Source organism: Lepeophtheirus salmonis, chromosome 11, assembly GCF_016086655.4.
Source record: "Lepeophtheirus salmonis chromosome 11, UVic_Lsal_1.4, whole genome shotgun sequence".
Taxonomy (NCBI): Eukaryota; Metazoa; Arthropoda; class Copepoda; order Siphonostomatoida; family Caligidae; genus Lepeophtheirus; species Lepeophtheirus salmonis.
In genome coordinates, this window is record NC_052141.2 from 5148475 (window position 1) to 5173413 (window position 24939).

Below are 24939 nucleotides of genomic sequence, written 5' to 3' on the forward strand. Positions count from 1 at the left end.
CTGCTTATTTGTGATTAAAAAAACTACGTATTTTTCTTCGTTTCTATATAAAACTTGATTGTTTATACTGATACAACTCTCTCCCTGGCTACCGAGAGATTTGCAACACTTTTTACCCCTTGTCTCATTTGCTTGGAGTTCATTTGATTCAGGGACGTCACAATTTAACACATATATGGTGCTCCAACATAAAATCAATCTTGAGCAAACATTAAAGAAATATTTTTTCTTCATATCTATATAAGTACAGTCCAATGTTTCATAGACATATTTGATATAATTATAGGCTTATTATTCAAATTGGAGGAATGAGATAAGGTACTCAACAATTTTAAATATGGATTAAAATCTTTATTTGATTTAAAAGACTTATTTTGACCCCTATATAGCCGTCCCTTGCAGCCATTAAATATATTAATGCTTCATTCTTTTATTGTGACGATATGTGGCCCGTCAAAACAAAATAAGAAATAATGTTTATTCTCAATATTGAGTGTGGATCACATATGTATTCTTCGACGAATTACTCTCTATTTTTATCAACAAATTAACTTTATAACCCCCTTGGGCGCGTCGCAATTCCACTTGAAGTAGTTAAAATTCATTGTCATATTGAAGGAATGAGAAATTGATATATTTTAGATGAAATGGACCATATCAGGGTCAATATAAGGGCCTTAAACCAAATAAAGGTCCTAAAATATAACTCAAATTCATAAGAACCTTATATCATCCCTCAAATTTGAATAATAATCATGACATTGCATCAAATATGCCTATTATTAATATTGGACTGTATATCACTTTGAAATAAAATACTCTTTCTTTCATGTTTATTCAAGATTGTTTCTATGTTAACGCATCACACATATGTTAAATTGTGTGCCTCAACCAAATCATCTCAAAGGACTTGATCCAAAGGGTAAAAGTATTACAACTGTCATATGCAGCCAGGGACAATTAAAAAAAATGAATTTGAGTTAGAAATGAAGAAAAATAATTCGTATTTTACAAAATCTTTGGATATCTTACCTCATCCTAGTCATTTGAATAATAAGCCCATTATTGACTCAAATATGTCTATGAAATATTGAACTGTATGTAGATATGAATTAACAAAATCATTTGATGTTTGTTCCAGATTGTTTTTATGTTGACGGACCAAACATGTGTTAAATTATGACGTATCTGAACCAACTCAGCTCCGATAAGTTGAGCAAAGGAATAAAAACTATTGCAACTCTTACTCGTAGCCAGAATAAGTTGTAAAAGTATAAAAAATCGAGTTTTATTTATAAATCAAGTATTTAATTACTTTATTTGACTCACAAATGGGCCGTTATGGGCCATATGTGTGGTCCAACTCATGGGGAATGTTTTTGAGTAAGGATTATCTGAGGCAAAATGAATTTTGGCTCATGAAATCTTTTTTCTCTTCCAAGTTGGAAATATGAATAACTGATCCATGGATATTGATGACCTCTACTCTCGTATACGTCATCAAAACAAGATGGAAAAAATGAACCTGCATATCTAATATTTATGGTTCCCTATGTAGATATATTCACTGCAAAATACGATGATCAATTTCAACCAATACGACATTTCTTCCCCTCCCCACATCTAAAAAAACAACATTAGACAAACGATAAACAGATTTTATGTATTACATATATATATATATATTTTTCTAAAAAAACAACTTTCTTTCAAAAAAAAATAATATTTTTTTTATTTCTTCTTTTTTTCCGTTTCTTCATAATAATAATAAAAATGGTTCTTACATTCAAAGCAAGCAATGTGGTATACCTTACTCCATGCTGAGAAGAATGTTTATGATTGCTACAGAAAAAATATATAATATGTATATTAGTGTTGCCTACGGGTCTGAAGATACTAGACCGGTCTGAGACCAACCAAACTAATTCGGGCCTTTAAATATGCTGCGTCAGAACCTTCCACAAACAAAAAATCCCTCCTTATCGATAAAAACCAAACTTTAAAATATAAATTACAATATACTACTTAATTGGGCTCATATGGACCTTTATGGTCCAATATAAGTATATGCTAAGGTGGAATGTAAATTTTCCTACCTCAACGTGAAGACGACAGTTCTCGAAAAGGAATGCTATTCAGATCTATGTAGCATCTGTTGACAGTTAGTCACAAAAGTTTCAGCCATTTTGGACACGTGTTTGTTATGTCGTAAGAATCGTTTTTGTGAAAACGGATAAAACCTACGTTTGAGGAGTCATTATTATTTTTTTTGTTTTTGTAAGTTACATCTTTAAATTGATTTTTAAAGAATAGTAGATATAAATAGAAAGGCTTGTTGTGTGTATATTTGACTCGTCTAAGTCAATCCAATTCAGAGTAATTGAGCCAAAAACAAAAAATTCCGAATTAAAAATTATTTTGCAGAGAAAAATACCGATTATTATCTGGACAGGGTACAAAGATGGATGTATTGTTGGGAGAAGTGGTTAGAGCTACAGGAAGACTATGTTGAAACATTAAAATTCAGAAAAGATGTCTCGTTATGGTCAAAAACTTTTCAGACGACCATCGTATGTGGCCTATCAACACAAATGCAAATTAGAGGGATTTTCTCCCAAAGTTGAGTATAGATTACATTGGTATTCATATATAAATTATAGTCAATTTCTGGCCCACCAATAATACTATAAACCCATTGGGTGTGTCGCAAATTTCACTTGGAGTAGTCAAAGAAATTGAGCAAACTAATTTGATCCTTTAAAGATAATTGGTCTGAACCCGTCTCAAAGGAAAATTGGCTCTGAATGGCTCTCATTCAAAATATTGTCTAGACCGGGGGTCAGGTAACTTTTTTAGCGTTACCCCAAAATAACTTGTAGAAAAATTAGTTTACCCCAAACTAGTGGCATGATGCTTATTTGTTTATTACATTTAACAAGTCATAGGAAGTAAAATACCTTCTTATGTCATGGAAATTCCGCACAAGAAAAACTACCCCACAAACTCTCTGAATACTCCCATTTGGAAAAATTAACCCCTGTTTCCTGACCACTGGTTAGACGGATTCTACCGATGAATTGTTCATGGCATCAGTTGTGTTTTAAAAACGTGAATATCGACCAACAATAACGCCATATAAAGTTGTATTTTTACAACACATAAATCAGGCGGATTGGTGAGAAAATCGATCCGTAAATGGAGATTGGAAATAAACGAATAATTTTTGGACTAAGTCTGAGATCATTTAAAGAAGTTATTTATCGGTCATTTAAAATTCTATCTATACCAATTCTATAGATAAATTGAAGATGATGTCAGATGTGTTTTAAGATAGTCAACATGGACCATATAGGAAGGGCAAAAAATAAAAGATTACAAGTTCAGGGGAAAAAATCTCCATTGGCTTTAGCTCTTAACTTTTGTACGCGATAAAAAAAAGTATTTTTGCCGACACAGCTGTAAATTTATTAGGCTGATTTTCCCCCTCGCGATTTTAACATGATATCTAATAGTAGACCAAACACAACATGTTTAGTAAACTTCTCAAGATCTACCAAACTAAACCAAGTGGCCAAGTAAATATCCTTGTCACCTCTTCATATTTTCTTCCTCAATAACATGGACCTACAATAATGTCAACTGAAATGAACGGTGTTGCATAAATCATATTTTAAGAGAAAGTCCTTTGCAATCTGCCACAGTTCATAATGGATCATTCTTATGAAAAAATAAATACGATCGTCCTCATTTTAAATTTAGTTTTGACGAATGCCATAGATGAATTGTACATGATATCAGTTGCCTTACAAAATTGATAACATTGGCCTACAATAACGTCATATGAAGTTAATTGTCTTGCATAAATTATATTTGTAAAATACATAAATCAGGCGGATAGGGTAGAAAGTCAGTCCATTTTCGGTCTATAGTCTCAGATTACTTAGAAAAGTGCAGTTTACGGCCGGTCTGAAAGAAATATTCGATTGGGATCTTTCTTTCTTTTTTTAATTGGCCTAGACCGATTCCATATATTAATTGTTGATGACGTCAGTTGTGTTTAAAAATTGTGAATATTGACCTACAATAACGCCATAAGAGGGTCCATACACTGAGACAGAAAAATGTTGGTCAATATATTGAGCAATGAAAAATTGATTCACGATTTTAGATGGCGGTATGGAACAAAATATCGCTCTAGAAAAAATAAATTAAGTCTGATCCGAAAAAATTTCAATCTTAGAACGAGTCGTAACACTAATATGTACATTTATACATACATACATATAAAAGTTGTGTTTCTTTTTTCTTTTTCGTTATCTACCTTCTTTCTTTGTATCTCTTTGAGCCCAAGTGTAAAATATCATTTTATTAAATACTTTTTTTCTTCTTCATTTATGATTATTTTTATTACGATGGAGCAACACACACTCAAATAATATAAAATACCACTCAAAAGAATGAATATTTTCAACCAACTTTAATCATATTACATCCATCCATCTATGTTGTATATAAGTTGCAAGGACCTTAATCAATAATCAACAAAGTTTCTTAATTAACTATAATACCCTGTAATAAAATTTAGGTAGTATATGGTTATTTGGGTAACTGTATAATTGTCTTAATCACTCTTGCAAAGTAAATCATTTGATAATTTTTTGACAAATTGTTATATACTAATAAAGTTTTCCCTTTGAGAACTTTTAATAATATCTAAAGTAAAAAGTTATCCGCGTTTTTTCGCTTTATTTTGACAATAAAATTAATAGAATTAGGATTATCCGATTTAGAACAAAGATGCAGCGTTTTGTTGGATAGGTTTCGTCAATTTTGAAGGCAATTTCATAACTCCGCAATAGGGAAGAAGTCTTCGTCCCTATTGGTAAAAAACTTGACCAGCTCAATTTCACAAGCCTGTTTTGTATCATCAAGAAAATAATCTTGATGAAGTACAACACCCTTTCTATTGACCCATTCTGGCCGCTTCAGGTCGATCAACTGCTTCAATCTGGTCAGTTGTTGACAATATAAGCCCAAATTTAGTGTTTTTCTCGATGGGAGTAGTTCATAATAAATGATTCAATTCCAAGCCCACCAATCACAAGGCATAACCTTACCATTTAAGCTTTTTTTATACAATGTATTAATCATAAGATATATAGCGAAAAATTCTCAGAACTTTTTTCTTAACCTAACATATCAATTAGGAAAGTTGCTAGAGTTTGCTTTTTTTTTAGGGAAACAATTGTTCATTGAGCCGATATTCATTCGCAAATAAAAGGACTTACACCTTATTTTCTTTCAAAAACATATCCCTCTGATGTCTAGTTTGTTTAAATATTTGACCCTAACATGTATTAAAATCTGTTATTACATCTTTATACAATCCTATTTCCATAGTGTAGTCCGTTGTTACCATTATTGTATCACACAACCTTTTCTCCAAAAAGAAATAGAAAAAAAGCCAGAACTCATCTGGTAGTTAGCCAAATAAGTAAATCATACCAACTGTTATTTATCTCTTAAGTACTCCTAACATATCATTGTTATATGGTTTATCCAAAAAATTTCAAATAAATTATTTTATAGGATACTGTACTATAATATTACTTAATAACATTATATTAAAAGTGCAGCTATATATTTGTATTTCTATAAGATAGCCAAAATTTGTTTAAAGGAATAATAACATGGCCAATATGTACAATATATCTTCAAGGGATAAAAAAACAAATAGTAGTCCTGTCAAAGCCTGAACCTGTCACAGGCCTTGACGAGTATTTTTGTGTCCATGTTGGTCATTGCCTCGAGAATGGAAGACTGCAATGTGTCAACAGTGTTATATAAACATTTATTGGACTCTCTCTCTCTCTGGCTAAGACGATCCAAACATAGTAGTCCAAAAGGGTTCATATCCAGATAGCTAGGAAGCAACACTTCCTTTCCCTTTTTTGTTTCAGGAAGTTTAGAGTGCGCTTTTTGCTCAAAGAACGATCATGTTTCTTCTATTCAGGTGTTCCAGACTCGTCAAACTCCTTGAAAGCCTTGCCCACATTGTAAATAGTTGATTTGGACGGCTTCGTAAACTCAAAAATCTCTTTGGGAGTTCACCTTGCACGGAGGCAAACAATAACGGCCACACGACGTTCGTATTCGGTGGTGGACATTTGAAGGATTTTTTCTTTTAACTTGTACAGTTTTGTCAACTGGTCTAAACTTGCTCCAGATTTAAAATCCCTACCTTGTATATGAAGTAAAAAAAAATCATTGGGATTTTGGCAATGCAGCTATTAAGTCTTTTGAACTTCTTACATACATTTGATTTAGTTTAATCAATATTTATTTGTAGTTCGTCCATATTAGTTAGTAAAAATATATACTTAAATCGCCAAGAATGGCGTTTCCTTCAATTATGGTGCAATTTATGACACATTAATAGTATTAATCTAATCACGCTCTATAAAAGTCTCATCCCTAGTCATTAATTATTTCTATTTTTATCGAGGATACGTTATTGGTGACCATACTTTTTTATACAAAATATTTTGATTCATAAATTATTTGAACTGTCTTGTCGCCTGTTTTCATTGAATCTCTTTATCTAGTTCATTTTCAATCAATTATGTACATTGATTAGACCTTACATCATTTAAGCAGCAATTTCTTTTTTTTAGTGATATTTTTTCTTCTACTTTAACCAACTCAATATAATAAGAAATAACAAAAAGTTCTCCCCCTCTTAAGAAACGCCTTTCAAATCCATCTTGCTATTACGAAAGCTTTAACGGATGTGTTGGAAAATATAAGTGGAAAAAGGAAACAAAAACTTGTTTCTCTATAATTATACTTAAGGAGGTGTAAAGTCAAGCTAATTGCATGCCCTGCCACTTTCAGGACACATTATGAGTTCTACTTCAAAGTGACAAAGTTTGTACGGGATTGTTTAATATATTACGCATGTAACATTAGAACGTATATAAATATTTATATAGGGCGTTCGCATGTGACGTCATCATAATTGTTGATGTCGGACATTTTGGGAAAATAACTAACAACGCAGACATATAACAATGAACACCTTTTTTTTCCTTCCGCGTCCAAGGTGAAATTTGTTTCATCACTCAATAGCTTTATGATCACAGGATTTGATGTAAAAGTTTGGCGGAGTTTCTTGCCTCTTTGCTATTTGATGTCCTTCATCTTCGTGGTAAGAAGGTAACACCTTCCTCTGATGTAGGACTTCAAGTCAAGGTCGTCCTTCATAGCCCTGGTCACCAACCTTCTATTGATAGACCTCCAAAAGAAGATGAGCAGGGATCTATAAAAGGTAACAGAAAGACCTCAGTAGCATATTCCGCGGCCTCTGTTGGCAGAACAGCAGAGAATTGTCCATGTGGAGTGTGAAAAAAAAGATCCTGAACCACCTTAATGGAACCTGTCGACTGATTAAGAAGACATTTACAATTGATCGTGTCTTCAACAAGCAGAATGATTGAGTAGTAACCTTTTTGGATATTAGAGAGGAGCACCGATATTTTCCACCCCCAGACGTGCTGCTTCAGTAATGATGTTAGGCCGGATTGCATCCAACGGGAAGGTCGTGAATCCCGTGTGGTTCTCTCTCGGATACAAGCTGAAGACAGATGAGTACATCAAAATTCTGGAAACTTAAGTTCTCGCATGGATCAAATCCATCATTGGCAATTCTCCCTGGGTATTCCACCAAGATGGAACACCTGCCTACACGTAAAGAATACCCGAGAGTGTCTCCAGGCCAAGATGCACTTCTGCCCTCCACAGAGCCCATACCTATACCGTCTATACTATTCTATCTAGGTGCACGTAGAGTACAAGGCCTGCAAGAGACCCCAAAACAGCATCCGCGTCTTGAAGACCCCTTTCAACCAAACCTGGCCTTCCTTGAGCGCAAAGTACATCCAGAGGGTCTGCATCAGCTTCTGCCACCGCCTGGAGCTCACCATCAGTTCTGAGGGTGGATACGTTGACTAAAACATTTTCCTTGGTTTTCAATTTATAATCAATAGTTAATATACTTGTTTCCTAATTCGCCCATGATCCTGCCATGGACATCATTACTTTGTGAGCTTAAATGAGTAAATAATAACATTTGTTAACCCGGTGTATATATAATTTAATTGTTTAGACCCCTAAGATGGCCAATATCAATAACAACACGTATTTAGCTATAAAACTTGTAGGTTTCGTGACGTTTCCTCTCTTTTTATCTTCAATTATCGTCTTTTTTTCTCCCGTTGTCGTGTAACGCACAACTCACAAACCTTTTAATTTATTTGAATTATTTATACTCCTTTCATTTCATTAGTAGAAAGAAAAGAAAAAACAAAAAAAACAAAAAAACTAACCACAACAGCACACAGTATCTTATCTTGAAACTCATAACGTTAACTCTATCTAATTATTAGTCACAGCAATGCTACTTGAAACATATTGTTGAGCAAGTTCCTTTTTTTTTTCTTTGCAAAAAAAAAAAAAAAAAAGTAAATTAAAAACTGTCAAATTGAATCAGATATAAATTTTTGTTCATTATTTATAATAATAATTAGATATTATTTCCCCCTTGATTAGGCATATTGCATATATATATATGAAGGCAGTAACTTTATTGCACACTTTAAGCCCAAAATTAGGATGAGTTTGTAATAACTAATATTTTAGTGTATATAAAAATTTATTTGCCCAAGAAAATTGAGTATTCCTTGAAAAGTACAAGAGCTTCAAGACCAATTCATACTTTGTTTAATAGATCTTTGTAATAAATCAACATTTGTTGGGATTAGCTCAACCTTATCCATCAGATATGACTTTCAAAACTGTGTAAAACGAAATTTTAAATGTGATATATCATAATGAAACCAGACTGATACTTTTCGGATTTCTAAAACTTGATTTATTGCCTTATAGATAAATGAGGGTATGTTAACGCACTCTGTACGTACAGACAGGGTTGTGCAGTAAAATATGGAGTTTTTTTCACGAATATAATAAGTTTGAGTGTGTATTTTTCGACAACATAGTTCATCCATCTTTTGTGCAAAAAGAAATCATTACAAACATCTCGTCATCTCGTCATCATGAGTGGGCAAGAAGCCAAAAGGACGCGCATTTCAGATCTCTTAGATGTTGAAGTTGAGGTGGCGAGGATTATGGACATTATGAAGTGCTCCAGAAGCCTGGTGGCGAAGATGAAGAATGATGGAGACTACGACCATTTGAAGAGGGATCTGTAGTTCTTGTCCAGCTTGGAGAAGGAAGGACCCCACCAAATCAATGAATAACCAAGACTTCAAAGACTTCTCCATGACTGTTAAGACCAATAGAAGAGCCATGAAGGTGACTTGGGATTGCTTTTATATACAAGGATCCCATACCAGCTTATGACAGAGGTCATGAAGACCAGAAGGCTCAAAATTCCCCGTTTTGTCTCCCAACCCTGTATATGAATTTTTACTTTCTAAGCAATGACTTAAAAAAAACGTCAATGAATAATTAATCATGTAATGATTCCTCAGCAAACGAATGTTGTTTGTTTAAAAAATAAACCAGCTAATTGAATTTAATGTTCATTTTCTGGATTAATTGAGGATATCTCTTTATATATAGTATTTAATGTAGATATGCCCCTACCTGTCTAACATAGATAATATATGACCATTGATCACCCTAAATTATTAATTGACAATTTCATTTAATAAGCAGAAACAGTAAACACAAGAATTAGTGAGTGCGGGGTGGGGGGGGGGCACTTCATACATTATATATGCTCCATTAATAAGAGTATAAGAAACATGATATTTCAATTAAAAAATAAATAAGTAATTACAATACGAAATCTACATAAATAATGCTACGTAATATGGGCCGGTCAACATAAAATCAAGCTACAATACTGAGTCTAGATTACATGCTTTGTATTCTTCGACAAATTATTGATAATTTCTATGAGTAAATTATGTACGTAATATGTGTGGCGGTCAACACAAAATTAAGCATGAAGGACTTTTCTCAAAACTGAATTTGGATTAAATTTTATTTTTATACGAATTATCCATAATTTAAATCAGCAAATTATTCGGATTAACCCTTTGAAGACGTAGCAAATTACATTCAAAGTCCCCAAAATTAACTGTCACAATAATTGGAGTGAGTGTAGGTACTAGAGGTGGATCAGGCTAATAAATATTGGGGTTTGGGCTTAGTCGGCTACAAGGTATCGGGGCATGGGCCAGTTTGCGGGCTTTTGGGCCAAAATATGAAAATCTATGCAATAAAGGTAATCCAATATATACTCATGAGAGCTAAATATATATTCATGACATCAGCATTTAATAACCAGTTCATGAAGTTAAATACCTCACAATTAAATTCCATAAATAAATAAAACATTACTAAATATATAAATATTTAAACATATTTAAATGAGTTTTTGATCTTACAAACACGCCTATTTTTTTCAATTTCTAATATTGAAGGTCGGTTGATTGGCCATTGTAGGGATTGGCGTATGTCGGTACAAAATCAATTATAGAAATACTATCTAAAAAATAATACATTTCAAATAAGTCATACTTTAATTTAATGTCACCGACGATATTTCAATTAATTAATCGATATTGTAATAGACCAAAAAATTTAATAGACTGTTTATTCTTTTAAATATTTCCATTTCTTTTTTTTACACAGAATACACACAAACGGATATATGGAACGGAACATAAGATCATGGCGTCATGGATTAGTTGTAAATAAATTATTTTACATTATACCTTAGACCGAATGTAGATACTCATTACAGCTTGTGTTTGTGTTATACATATGTAAATGTCTATATATTTATGTGTAGTACAAGTTGGGATGTATGTACAAGTTGCAACTTGTATAAGCATATTATACAAGTAGACATTTCTTCGTCTAAAAATGCATTAGTTAGTTACAACATTTGCCATTCTAATTACCAACTATTAATTGAAACTAGCATTACATTTTGACCTCATAAAATTATATGGTTATCATCCATTTAAGAGTAATATAACTATGAGGAATTGAACTTTAATTAGTGCCACTTACTACTAATATTGTAGTTATTTCTTTTTAAATACCCAAAAAATGAGACCATTAATGTATCGATAATCCATGGAGCTCTACACAAATACTGTAAATCCTTCTTAAAATGGTTATTCATCTAATTTTTTGGGTTGCAACTTGTACAATTTGCTTATACAAGTTACACAACATATGTATAAAGTTTTGTATTAAAATTGAATAGAATACCCAATAATTCTAGCTATAGTCTAGTGCCTCTATTTGGTTTAAGAGACTTAAGCTCGATTCACGGATGATACAAAAATTAAACAATAATATTTTTCTCTTTTTTTCCATCTATATTAATAAAGGAAAGTCCATCTATTTGTTTGTATATTTGTATTTTTGACCGTAGACACATTTTTGAGTGTATCTAAGGACTACATAGATACTTGATCTAAGAAATTATAATGCAATTGAGTGTGCACGTCATATAAAAAATAATGAATATGACTTTAGATCAGGTTTAGCAACAATCGTATTTAGCTAAAGCTAAGCCATGGAGTATTCTAGAGACAAAAGTACTGCCTGGCTCATTTTCATCATATAAACTAAAAAGTAATAATTATCAATTTAGATAAGGTTTAGCAACGAGTTTGGTTAGCTAAAGCTGAGCCATGGAGCGTTCCAGAGACTAAAGTACTCCCTGTCACATTTTTCATTATTTGAAATATACAACAATGAATATACAGTCAAATAAAAATAAAGTCCATATAACAAATAAAAAATAATAATTGTAACTTTTAGATGAGGTTTAGGAACGAGTGTAGTTAGTTAAAGCTGTGTTATGTAGCAAACTAAAGACAAAAGTACTCCCTGGCTCATTTTCATAATAAAAAATAAAAAAAACCATAAATATAGATGAGGCTTAGCAACGAACATGGTTAGTTAAAAGTGAGCCATGGAGCGTTTTATAGACTAAAGTAATCTATGGCCAATTTTAATTATACAAACAATAAATATTAATTTAGATGTGGTTTAGCAAAGAACATGACTAGCTGAGCCATGGAGCGTTTTAGAGACTAAAGTACTTCCTGTATTATCACGTCATATTTATAAAAAACTTCAAACTATTGTATTATGTTGGAGTAGAGAAGCTTTAAGTATTGAGTAACTACGTGTGAGTGTGCTCAAGAAAAACAGAGTCACACGTATTAGTCGACCCCTAATAAATACGGGCCATTCCGGCAACTACTTCCAATAATAAAATTTTACAATGTTTTCCCATATTTTAAGTGTTGAAAATTATCTCCCCCCCCCCCCAATAAAAATAATTACATAAGAGACAGTTGATGTTAAAAAGAGTTTTACTTTGTATTAATATAATTTTTACTCCCGCTTTCTCCTTGAGCTCTACTAAATGTCAATATCTAGTGATAATAGGGTTGTAAATCCGGGTTATTATTAGCGTGCAAGTTTTGTTGTTGAACTGCACAGTGTAGTTTTTTTATCTCATACATGAGCCCACGTCTAATGCACACATCATTTTTATAGTAAAACATTGATTGATCATTTCATGATTAATTATGGGTCAAAAAATATCCACAAACAAACGACCCGGAAGAAAGAATGAAAAACAAATAACAATTAACTAACTAACCAAACAACCAACTAAGACTAAGAAAAGAGTAATACGAGATAACCACAAAAACCATATCTATGTGTTTAAGTAGAAGAATAAGAGTCGTGTAATTAGGGAGGCATTAAGTCTTTAACGAACAATGAATTGTATAATTACACATTTTGGCAAAATAAATAAATAATAAAGTAACCAAAAAATAAAAGCTAAATATTTTTGTTGTTGTTGTATCTGAAGGAGGAGCGTACGTACCTATGTATGTATTCAAAAGATTTGCAAAACCATGGATATTCGCAAATATATTTGGCTATTTATGTACCCTAGAGCTGTACCTGGATTTGCGTCTGAAAACCCTAGAAATGATTTTTATGTTATCGAACTGATTATGTCCTTAAAAGAAGTACAATTTAGATCGCTGGCATTAAAAAATTATTTTATAGATGAGCTGTTGATGATGTTATGTCTGTTTCAAAATTGAAAGACATCGACCTGCAATAACGTCATTAGGGGCTTCACAGGATTATATTGAGGAGAACAGGTATGAGTTTTGATTTTTTTTTTTTGAAAAAAAATCGATAAAACCACAGTTGGTCACAAAAAAAAAAATTATGTAAACATTTCAAAAAATAAATTTTATTAAAATTGATACCTATTTACAGAAAATTAAACTTTTTGGAAATAATTTTCAAAAAGTAAAATTTTTTCGAAAAAGAAAATTTTGAGGAATTTTCTTTTCAAAAATCAAATATTGAATTTTTGAAAAAAAAAAATCATATATGAAACTTTTTGGACAAAAAGTTCTTATATTAATATTAAATTTTTGAAAAGTTTTTTTTTAAAAATCCGTATCTTTTGCTCTGCTGCATAGTTACACAAATGACCTTTCCTTAAGAAAACCCTTCAAAATAACATTTTATCCCTATAGGGTAAAATTGTTTCATCCTGACTAAAAAAAATTCTAGTAAACAAGCAAAAATTTCATTGGGGGGGGGCTTCAGTCCAAACTTTGCAGACGCCCCCAGTCATATGAAGTTAAATGTGAGCCATAAATCATATTTGTATAGTTCATAAATAAGGATAAGGGAGAAATCGATCTATGAATGGAGGCCGAAAAAAATCGGTCCACGATTTGAAAATGATTAAATTTTGGTCAATGGTTTGAGATTGCAATTTGGACCAAAATATCATTCCAAATCCGTCTAGAAATAGTGATCTTTAGATAAAAACGAAAAAATAAATTGGTCTCGGACCGAGTCTCAACACTAGTATATATTTTGTTACAACTTATACACGAGTCACACTTGTATTAAGCCGTCACCAAGGGAAACTGAAAAAGTGACCGCGTCGAGCAAGTAAACTTTTAAACCATGGTTTCTTTTTTTGTAGCAATTCTAAATTTGAAAGCTGGATATGGTCACTTAGTACAGTTAAGACACACTTAAACCAGGTAGTGGCCGTCATACAAGGTTTGACTGTAAATCGCTACAAAAAATGATGTTGTTTTTTTATCTTAAAGAAAGATGAAAATATTTTTTTGTCTTTCAGTATCTTTTAAGAAAAGGAACTTTCTGTCTCTAGAAAAAATATATAAAGATCAACCCGAAAAAGAAAATCAGTCTGGGACCAAGTCTCAACACTATTATGTATACGTCTGTATTATGTACTACATATTTATAAATGAATAACCAATAATAAAAAAAAGAGCAAAAAAACAAGTTTTCAAATCAAAGTGTCTTTTCGATAATCTTAATTCACTAATGTGTTTCAAACAATAAAAAAAAAAAAAAAAAATTGAATACCAGTAGTTCCAATGGTTCTATTAAAGAGGTTCAATTTAAGTATTGTATATGGATGGATAAGATATAGGAAGACTGATATTAGATTTGACGAATTTATGACCCATTTTTGTTATTAAATTAGATTTATTTTCTTCTTTAATTAAATTAAGAGTTCCTAACAAGGAAGAATCCGGCTTGCATTTGATGAAAGGCATGTTGGAATACACAATGAACACCTCTTTGTTATTTTAATTTGTGGTACAGATCTATTTAATTTTAATGTAAGTAATATTAAATCCAAGTTTTTATTCGCTCCTTCAAAGAATTAGTTACTTTTCCCTTTTCATTTTTGAAGATGTGAAAATTGTCGAAATCCTTACAAGTGTAAAAAAGCAACAATTAGTATATAGAAAAAGAAAACTGGGAAGTAATTAGTTAAATAGTTGATACTCTTCGAATAGAATGACATCTTTGAAATCCTTAGATTTAAGGATTTCAAAAGAGGGGTAAACGTGATATTCAAGAAACAAAACTAAAGACAACAAGCTGTGATCGACTCTACACTGATGTTACATTAAAATTGCGAAAATGTCAGAGTGACAAAAAGGACGGTCCAGAACGTCCGAGAATGGATAAAAACTAGGATGGAGTGTTGGTACGGAACAATTTTCCTTCCTCAGTTAGGGTCTCATCTCATCAGTTGATAAAGTCATTCCACCCCACCTTGGATTAAGAATCGACTCCAATACCTACATTCAGGCGCACCATGGATGGACACCAATTACATACAGGAAGAATTAGGGGGGCGGGGATTTTGTATAAATGAATTCAAGACAATAACCGAATACATCTATGAGTGCAAAATCCAAAACTGATCTAATTTTTTCTATCACTACTCTGAATTCTGAAATATCTGGGATTAGAGTCATTCGGGACTATGATCCTTCAGTCATTTTTTTACCCTTAAAACAATCATCAAATTTAACATAAAATTAATTCTGTATCTTGTTCTCAACTCGAGATATTTCAATTTTTACCATGAAAAATGATGAAAAGCGACACTTTTCTATTGACCCTTATAACTTATTCATATTAAAATAGTGATGAAGAATATCATAGCTTATATTATAGAAAAATATTCAATTTATAATTTAAAAAAAAAAAAAACTATTTAAAAAATATGCATCTCCAAGGATTTTTGTTCTATTTTCTATTTTTTTAAGTGATCCCATTCTGAAATATTAAATTTTTCAACTCATCAATAATGGATCCGCAAATTTTCGCCTTCCTTCAAAAGAATGTTGATTTTTGTAAGTTTTTTATTATTTTTCTTGACGCATTTATTCTACCTTGCACAAAGCACAACGTAATTTTTTTCCATTTAAACTTAAAAGGTTTCAAAAGTATTCGAAAAAGGGAATTAAACACTTTTGAATATGGATTTAGGGACTTACTTTTCACACAACCTCTTATTTCAACAACATATATTTCCTATGGAGGAGAAACAAACAAACAAAAGAACTATAAAGCCCCAGTTTTTTAATTGAATTTTTTGTCAACACTCATGGGACGACGACTACAAGAAAAAATAAACTTTCATATAATATAATATTATATACCTATTATTTTTTGTTAAAAAAATTAACTTTTCAAAAACTAATTAAAGTTTAGTTTGAAAGCAGATGTCAAAATGATGACGGTGAGTAGTTTTTTTGTTTTTTTTCTTTTTCATTATTCCTTGTTTGAGTTTTGGATGAGTTAAAAAAGTTTTATAATAATATTGAGGTTCTGTACATATATTGACAATATGAAGCCCCTTCCCCTTTTTACCCCGCGTATATACACACCTTTTTGTCGTCATTGATGAGGACTGTGATAAAGTACATGTTATTATGTAGTGTACAAGTTATAGGTTGTATCGAGTGGAAACTTGAAACTTAGACACTTGTATTATATTGATTTGAGAGATATGAAAAAATGAGAGGGTATCGGACGGCTGCATCATGACAAAATTGTCAGTGCACACAACCCCAAACTTGATCTTAACGCCACGTTTATTTCTGTATTTGTGAGGTAACGCCATGCGGTCGCAAAGAAAAATACGGTTACGACCGATTTTATAGATTGATACCATGGCCCCCTATCTATACTACTCACCGACTTTAGATTTGACTAGCCCGAATAAATAAGGACCCACACAACACTACATATACCGGGTGGAAACTTGAAACATAGACAATACAATTTATTTAACTTAAAAAAAATAAATCATTATACAAGTTATTAAACTGATTTGAGAAGTTATGTCTGAGAAAAATAGAGCTGTTTGATTTGTATATGTAGACAAGTATCTCAAATACCAGCTGCTTTTTGATTTTTTTTTAAATCGGACAAGAAATGTCATCACAGCGAGATTAAAGGCTTAAGGTATCAACTCTTATTCGTACGGATCACCCACCCAGAAAATGACCTTTCTTTAAGGTGTCAGGGACTCCTCAACAACATGAAAAGTACAGCGCCAGGCAGACGAGAAAACTTTTGACGTTGATCCCGTTTACAATTGCCGTCATTACCATTATGTAAGATTCGGGGAAATCAATGATGACTCTCGAGATGTGACCACTACCAAATACACAGCTTCAGCCATGACACTAAGTATTGTTACCTCCAAATACATAATGGCACTTGTGATCTGGTTTCAGGAGGGTTAAAGGGTTCACGGCAGCTATATACACCGATGGTTTTAAGGCCAACCTGATCCCCTGGATCAAGGGAAATTTATAAGATGGCATCTTTTTTTATTGACATATCTGACACAAAGTCCAATGCATTAAATATATCTTCGAAACATCTCCCAAAGTAATGTGGATGTTATTTTGCTAAAGTTGTGAATTCGCCGAATGGCTCCCAAACTTTAATTCAGGGTTTTGGCTCAGAATTTCTAGCATCGAAACACAGACAATAACAGCTCCTCCTTTGAAAAGCATTCCCAACCAGTGCAAATCATCCCTGCAAATTATTTTAAGCCATGAATATAGTGTAATTTCCCAAAAATTTCCAGCACAAAGTATTCATTTAAAGAATTTCTTTTACGTCCGGTCTTAAAGAAAAATTTGCTCGGGATAGGTCTCATTTTGTTAATTCGAGTAGGATTGTACTGTTTATTATATAGAAACGCGGTCCACGGTCAAATTTAGTGCCACTAGTCCGTTGTTAAAGAATGCTAAATTGATCCCTCCTGAGGTCATGGAGGTTTTTTTTTTCCTTTTTTTTAATAATTGTGTAATAAAATAAAATAAATTATATAACGAAGTAAAAAATAAAATATGTTCGTTTGATATTTAATTATAATGAAAAAAAGGAATAATTTTTGCTAAAGATATGCATTAATCTTATTAAGGAATTTGAACATTTTAGTACAAGTTCCAAGGTACAACATTTAAGGATCGATAGGTACGGTCCAAAGAATGAACTGTACCGAATATCCTCAAAAAATAAATATTAAAAAAGGCCAGGAGTCAAATGGTAACTGTTAGCCAATAGTTCTTCCATATATCTCTATTTTAATAAGGTAACGTCTGTCTGTCTGTCTGGATGCTCCACATGTCATCATTTTTGAGTGTGCATCTCATATCTAACTGTATGACTATTTGATCTGAGAAAGAACAACCTAAAAACGAGTTTGTGTAACTTAAGCTCAGTGGTGTCATATTTACAAAAAAAAACATAGTTAACTATTACGTCGTTAATTTTATTTGTATCTCACAACCTTTCCTTGTAAAAGAGAAAATGCTAAGAGTTAGTTAGTATATGTTTGCCAATAGCTTTTCTGTAAATATCAATATTAATAAAACACAGTTGGTCCGTCAGTCTGGATCTTACAAAAAGGATCATTTTTCAGTGAACTCTTAATATGTTAAAAGCTGCAACAAACTAGCGTGTGTAACTTCAACTTCAAAAAATTATGGTCAGTTATCACGCAACCTTCCTCCAGCAAGAGATATAATAGAAGAGTCAGTTGGTAACTGTTTGCTCATACATCTTCTCACCTATGGAATTATTATTCAAAAATTATTTGGAATTACTCACAACTGCTGTACGAGAAGTAATTCGAATTCAACAAATTAACGTTCTAAATATAGATAAGTAGACAAAAAGCAGGAAAATCGATAGCTTACAACCAAATACATTGTAAATTTGTATGTTAGTTATGTATGAATGCACTCTTGGGTGACCGTTAAAGAAGGTTTTAAGAATATTCAAAATTAATAAATGTAATTAGTTTGCAATTTTTTTGGGCCAAATATAAATATAAAGAATATATAATACTTAATTTGGCAAATTAGGAAGACATATTTTTTATGACGACACTTGTGAGTATCTTGATTTGATGTTGATTCTTTACAATAGATAAGGGAAATGAAAAATTATGACACATTAATTATATTTTTTGTCATTTTAAAAATGACTCTCATTTAAATTATGTTTCAAAATAAATATACAATAGTGTTGAGACAATATTCAAGACTGAATTTTCCCGGTTCGAGCTTAACTAATTTTTTCTAAACGGATTTCCACAAATATTTAGGTCTAAACAGCAATTTTAGGGCGTAGTCTGAAAGTGAATACTTTTCAAATCGTAGATCGTTTGTTTCGGTCTCAATCTATGGACTGATTTTTCCTCCTTATCCGACAGATTTATCAGTGGTACAAATATGATTTATACAACATATTTAAGTTCATATGACGTCATTATAGGCCGATGTTTACATTTTTGAAACACTACTGATGTCATCAACAATTCATCTATAGAATTGATATTTACCCAAATTTTAAATGAGACCGCTCCGGACATATTTTTTGGTTTCAGACCGTTTGTAAAACAAACTTCTTTCAATGATTTCAGACTTTAGACCGAAATATAATCTTTTTCATATCGTGAACCAATTTCTTCGGGCACAATATATTGACCGGCTTTAATGGATTTTCTACCTTATCCACCTTATTTATGAGTTGTACAAATATCATTTACATGATATGACGTTATTGTAAGCCAATGTTTACCATTTTGAAACACAACTGACGTCATCAGCAATTCATAAATAGAATCTGTCTACAATGATTTTTGAGTAAGACCTATCCAGAGCGAATTTTTCTTTCAGATCTGTTGTGAACAAACTTCTTTAAATGATCTCAGACTATAGACGAAATAGAATCGATGCACAGTGCATGCGGCATGCATGTTATGCGCTTTATTAATAAGAATTCCCTATTGTTCTTTAAAATTGTTGGTCTTACATAAAATGCACATATTTATTTGCATTTAGTCACAAACATATTGTATGGCTCACATTTTAAAACATGTGCCTTTCATGGCTCCCTCAACAAAAAAGGTTCCCGACCCCTGATTTATAGAATCGGTATAGACCGAATTTGAAATGAGACCCATCTTTATTCCCTTATTTATTCAGTCCCCATCTACGGCCCCCTATCTGCCAGATTTATAGGTACACATTTAGCTTCATATGACGTTATTGTAGGTCGATGTTCTCAATTTTGAAATAGAACTGACGTTCTTAACAATGAATTATAAAGGAGACGGGTCCAGACGAACCTAGACCGAATTTTTCTTTTAGACAAGTTTAAAACGAACTTCTTTAAAGGACCAAAATACCTCGTTCCGCCAAAAATCATAGTGGTCTCAGACCGGTATAGGATTTTCGAACCGAAACCTAACACCAGTATCTCAGTCATTATCTATGTGACATTATGTTTGTATATATATACATACAATAAAGAAGAATCTTGATAGCATCATCATCACCTGACAATAATGATATTAATTAAGTGGGGAGGGGGGCAATTAGTCTACTTTTATTGCAACTGTATATATAATTTTTTTTTGCTACCACTAAAGTGCCTGTGTTATTGAGGATTATTTTAATATATGTGTGTATGCTTTTAATTGCTCAAAAAATGCAATGAAAAGATTAGGCATGTATGTGTGGTCTGATAAGGAGACATTAATGACTTCCTTTCCTATCTACAAGGCACAACGAATTAATTATTGTCATACAAAAATGGACCAGAGTACTTTTTAATAAATAAACAATATACTCAAAGTAGAGCCTACATATGCTTGGACTTGGTTTATGAATAACTTTTTAAAAAGTTCAAAAGATTAGACATTAGGGCAGTTTGATTTTCAAATTTGTTGGTATATTGTATGAAAATTACTTATGCAAAATTGCGTTGTCCTACGAGATCATCTTTGGGTCGCATCCAGTTCAAAGTTTGAAAAAAAGACAAAATTTATTTAATGTATAAAGATACTAAAAAAACTTATTTTTTGTCCCTCCGTAGAACTGTATTTCTACTTATTCGTTTATTAAAATATTAATTTTAATTTTTGAACATATTAAATACAATATTCTCCAATGTTATCGTTAAATCCTTAGGCAACCCTATTCTTGTACATTTAAATTTATACATCATAACTTATACCTTTGCAGAGATATAATTTATTTCCACTTGATATGGGCTGGTATAAAAATAAGCAAAATTTTTATGCACAAGATGCAACTTAAAAAGGAAAAAAAAAAACAACAATCTATTACTTGGTCCATTATATTAATTATATGTATGCGTACACTCGAATAAAATTTTTTGGTATGTCTCCAGTGATTGTTAAGTAAGTTTTTAACAGTCCAACTTCATTTTTAGTTATTTTGAAAAAATATATATATTTTTTTTACCTATAAAAAGAATTGTTCCGAAAGTTTATTCAAAAATTGTCTATGGAACAAAAAAAAGTTAAGAAAATTTGACGATCCGCGTATAGTACGCATCCTTTTTTTACATTTTCAGAGAGGGAAGGTCAAAGTTTTTTTATGATATTCTCTCTTTTTGCTCTCTCGTTTAGCTTTAGAAGAAAAACTTTATTCCTGAATTTTATAGGCTAAAATAATATTTATCAATTATTAATAAATGCAAAATAATGATTATTCCTGTAATTTAATCTTAATCAAGTTTTCTAAACCACCCATAATCGAAATTCGATAAAAGTTAAAAAACTAAGCATTGGACGGTATCCAGAAAATTCCCACCAGAAGAATTACACCCCCCTCAGTGCATTCTCACCTATATTAATAAACAAATTTCAAATAAAAAGACAAAAAGATAAAGTAATTCGATTGAATGATTTAAAATAATCATAATACTTTGGTTACTATCACGATATTGTCTTCTTTGAACAGGCTATTAAATTATCACTATGCAATTAATATAGGTTATTAATATAACCTATAATTGGAAGGATGGCACCCACGGTTTTCCTCGCAAGTTACTTCATGCCATTCAGTTCTCTGCAAGTTTCTCAAACTTTTAAAGGATGAAGAAAATTTGATGCGCATAGAGATCATTCAACACCTTACAGGTCATCCTCAGTCTGTTCAAAGAAGGCGATATTGTGATTGTAACCAATATATTGTGACTATTTTATATGATTATGAGAATCATGAAAATTTTGATTATATGAGATATTGCTCATAATATTGTTTTTTGAATATTTCTTTCTTTTAAAATTGATCTATTTTTTGTTTTTCTATTATTTCATGTTATTGTTTGCTGTTCATTTAGAAGACTTCGTAAAATCGGTATCATGGAGGACGTGGCCACTGAGTTATCCAGAAGTATGTGTAAGTCGATGATGCAGTGTACCAAGGCTCTCAATGTCAGTGCTTGGACTGTGTGGAAGTGAAGGATTTGATGAAGGTCACTCATGTACGACGACATTTGCAACTGCTTTCAACCAAGGTCAACCGGATTAAGAGAGATGGCAGAAATTGTTGACTTGGTTAGAGCATAAAAGGTCGGTTTGACATCCCCCATCTTGCAAATTCTATTTAAAGTAGTCCAAATTGATCGTCCCCCCAAAAAAGTAGAAATTGATGGATTTAACAATTAAAAAGGGGAGAATAAAAGTCTCTAATGTGAAACACAGTTAGTAAAGTAATGTAAAAATTCTTGGATATATTGACTCATACTTGTGATTTGAATAGTAAGGCCATAACTGACTCATTTATGTCAATGAAACATTCAACTGTATATAACATACTTATGAAGTACAAAAATAAAGTGGGATATTTTCAATTTCCAATTTTTGTTCAAGATTGTTTAAATGTTCATGCGCTACAAATACCTATCAATGTAATATGTATGTATGTAGAGTAGTGTATCATTATGTAAAGACATGAATGTAAGGAGGTACATGGGTTTGCATAATGAAGAAGAACATCATCAACGCATCATTACACATCATTGAGGACCTCCTTCTTCCATGGCAGGTTATGTTGGGGTATTTACCTATATAATACATATTGTGTCAAATATTCGATTAATTATTTATTGTATTTTATTTTTTGTGAATTTCCTATGGCTTAGTAATGAAGTAAAAATAAATAACTAATAGGAAAAGGGTCTTTTGTTGTTGTCATTTTGTTTCTTAGTTTAAGTAGTTCACTAATATACAGGGTGCGGTTATACAATTAAGAATGTATTAAAACCGATTTTTCTTGGGAATCCTTAGTCGTACAGTTTTAAAAACCAGTTTATGGGATTCAGTAAATAATTTTGTATTAGTTCTGTATACATTGCATTGAAAATGTCCTCCAATACGACCGTCGTGCATCGATCATTGTCGCTCTCTATGCAGGCCGTGCGCCCAAAGAGATCATCGACTTTCGCAAGTTGTCCTCTGCCACCGTGTACAAAGTCGCAAAGGAGTTTAAGGAGTCTAAAGGGATAGGAACACTAGTAAGGAAAAAGACAATCGATTTGCATCTAAAAAACGTACTCAAGCCTGTCTGGAGGAGTTCCAGGAGAAGATAAATGGCGACTCCAGCATCTCCATGAGGAACCTGGCTACGATAATGAATGTGGATGAGTACGCAATCAGGAAAGCCGTCCACGAGGACCTCAGGTGCAAGAACTATGTGCTCAAAGTACCGCAGATGCTTTCCGAGGCCATGAAGGCCAAGAGAGCGGAAATATGTCAGAAGCTGCTCGTCTCGCTCAAGCACTCAGCAGCCGCCGGATAAGGTTCTTTTCTGATGAGAAGATCTTTTGTATTGATGGCAAAATCAACCGGAGAAATGGCAGGTACATTACAACCGTCCGAATGATCGGCATGACCTAATGTCCAGAATCCCTTCACGTCCTCTTCCTCGTTTCCAATGAGGACGACGTCAAGCCAACTCATTTCTTTGCCAAAGGCCAAAATGGCACAAAGGAGGTCTACTTGGAGGTCACGAGGGACGTTTGCAAACCCTGGGTGGAGCAGGTTGCAGCTGGAATACCATATCTCCATCAGCATGACGGCTCACCCGCTCATACCAGCCATCTGGTATAAAATTGAAATTGTGGACAATTTGGAGATGTTCTGTCCAAAGAAAATGTGGCCCCCTAGCTCCCCGGACTGCAATTCTTTGGACTATTTCGTGTGGGGCATCTTACAGAGGGAGTCCCACAAGCATGCTCAGAACAATTATGCTTCTCTAAGAGCCTCCATTATTGAGAATGTGCACAATATGAACAAAGATCACCTGATCAGACCGTGCAGAAGGTTCTACACCAGGTTGGAGGCCGAGGGTGGTTGGATTGAATGATTAGGTTCATAGAGTGTAAATATCTCTACTAATTTACAAAACAAAAAGGTTTATGTCGTGGTATCGAGAATTCTTAATTGTAAAACCGCACCCTGTACACATATATATATATATAAATATTAGTGTTGAGACTCGGTTTAATGCATAACTTTTTTTTCCGTTCAGTATTAATTGATATTGTCATGAACAGTTTGAACCAATATTTAATTGTTCCCAAATCGTGAGCCGATTTGTTCAGTCTAAATATAAAGAGTGCGAAGTAGAATTGTGAACTGGTTTTATATCAATCTGGATTACTTTATGGTTAATATTTTAAAATACAAGGTTGCATTATTAAAACTAAGGGCTATTTCCCTTAATAAACCATTTAAAGTATACTTTCAAAAATCAATAGTTGTCAACAGTGAGGTGAAAAGTCAAAGGATGTCAGCTTTGCATTACGCCAAAGTGAGTGTAAAGGAGATTATGAAGGTCGTAGGGTTCTCTTAGAGAAAAACTTTCTTGTTTATATATTTCTTGTCTTGTTTTTCTTTTCTTTTTTGCTCACCTGGGGGTAGAGAAAATTATGCAAGTAGGAAGAAGTCTTTTTTTACATGCTTAAAATCATTGATTTTTAGAGGTATCCTGGTGAAGATAGACATCGGAAATCGGGATCATGGAGGACGTGGATACTGGGATTGCCAGAAGTCCGTCCAAGTCGATGAGGCAGCATGCCAAGGCTGTCAATGTCAGTGATTGGACTGTGATTTGTTAAGTGAAGGATTGGGGGAAGGCCCCTTATGTACGACAACATCGG

The 24939-nt window shown here is 32.5% G+C and overlaps 1 protein-coding gene across 7 annotated transcripts in view; it reads right to left on the reverse strand.

Annotated features, from left to right (window-relative positions):
- Nucleotides 1-24939, reverse strand: part of LOC121125796 (uncharacterized) — a 196619-nt gene that overhangs the window by 54536 nt on the left and 117144 nt on the right. The gene's annotated exons all lie outside the window — the stretch shown is intronic.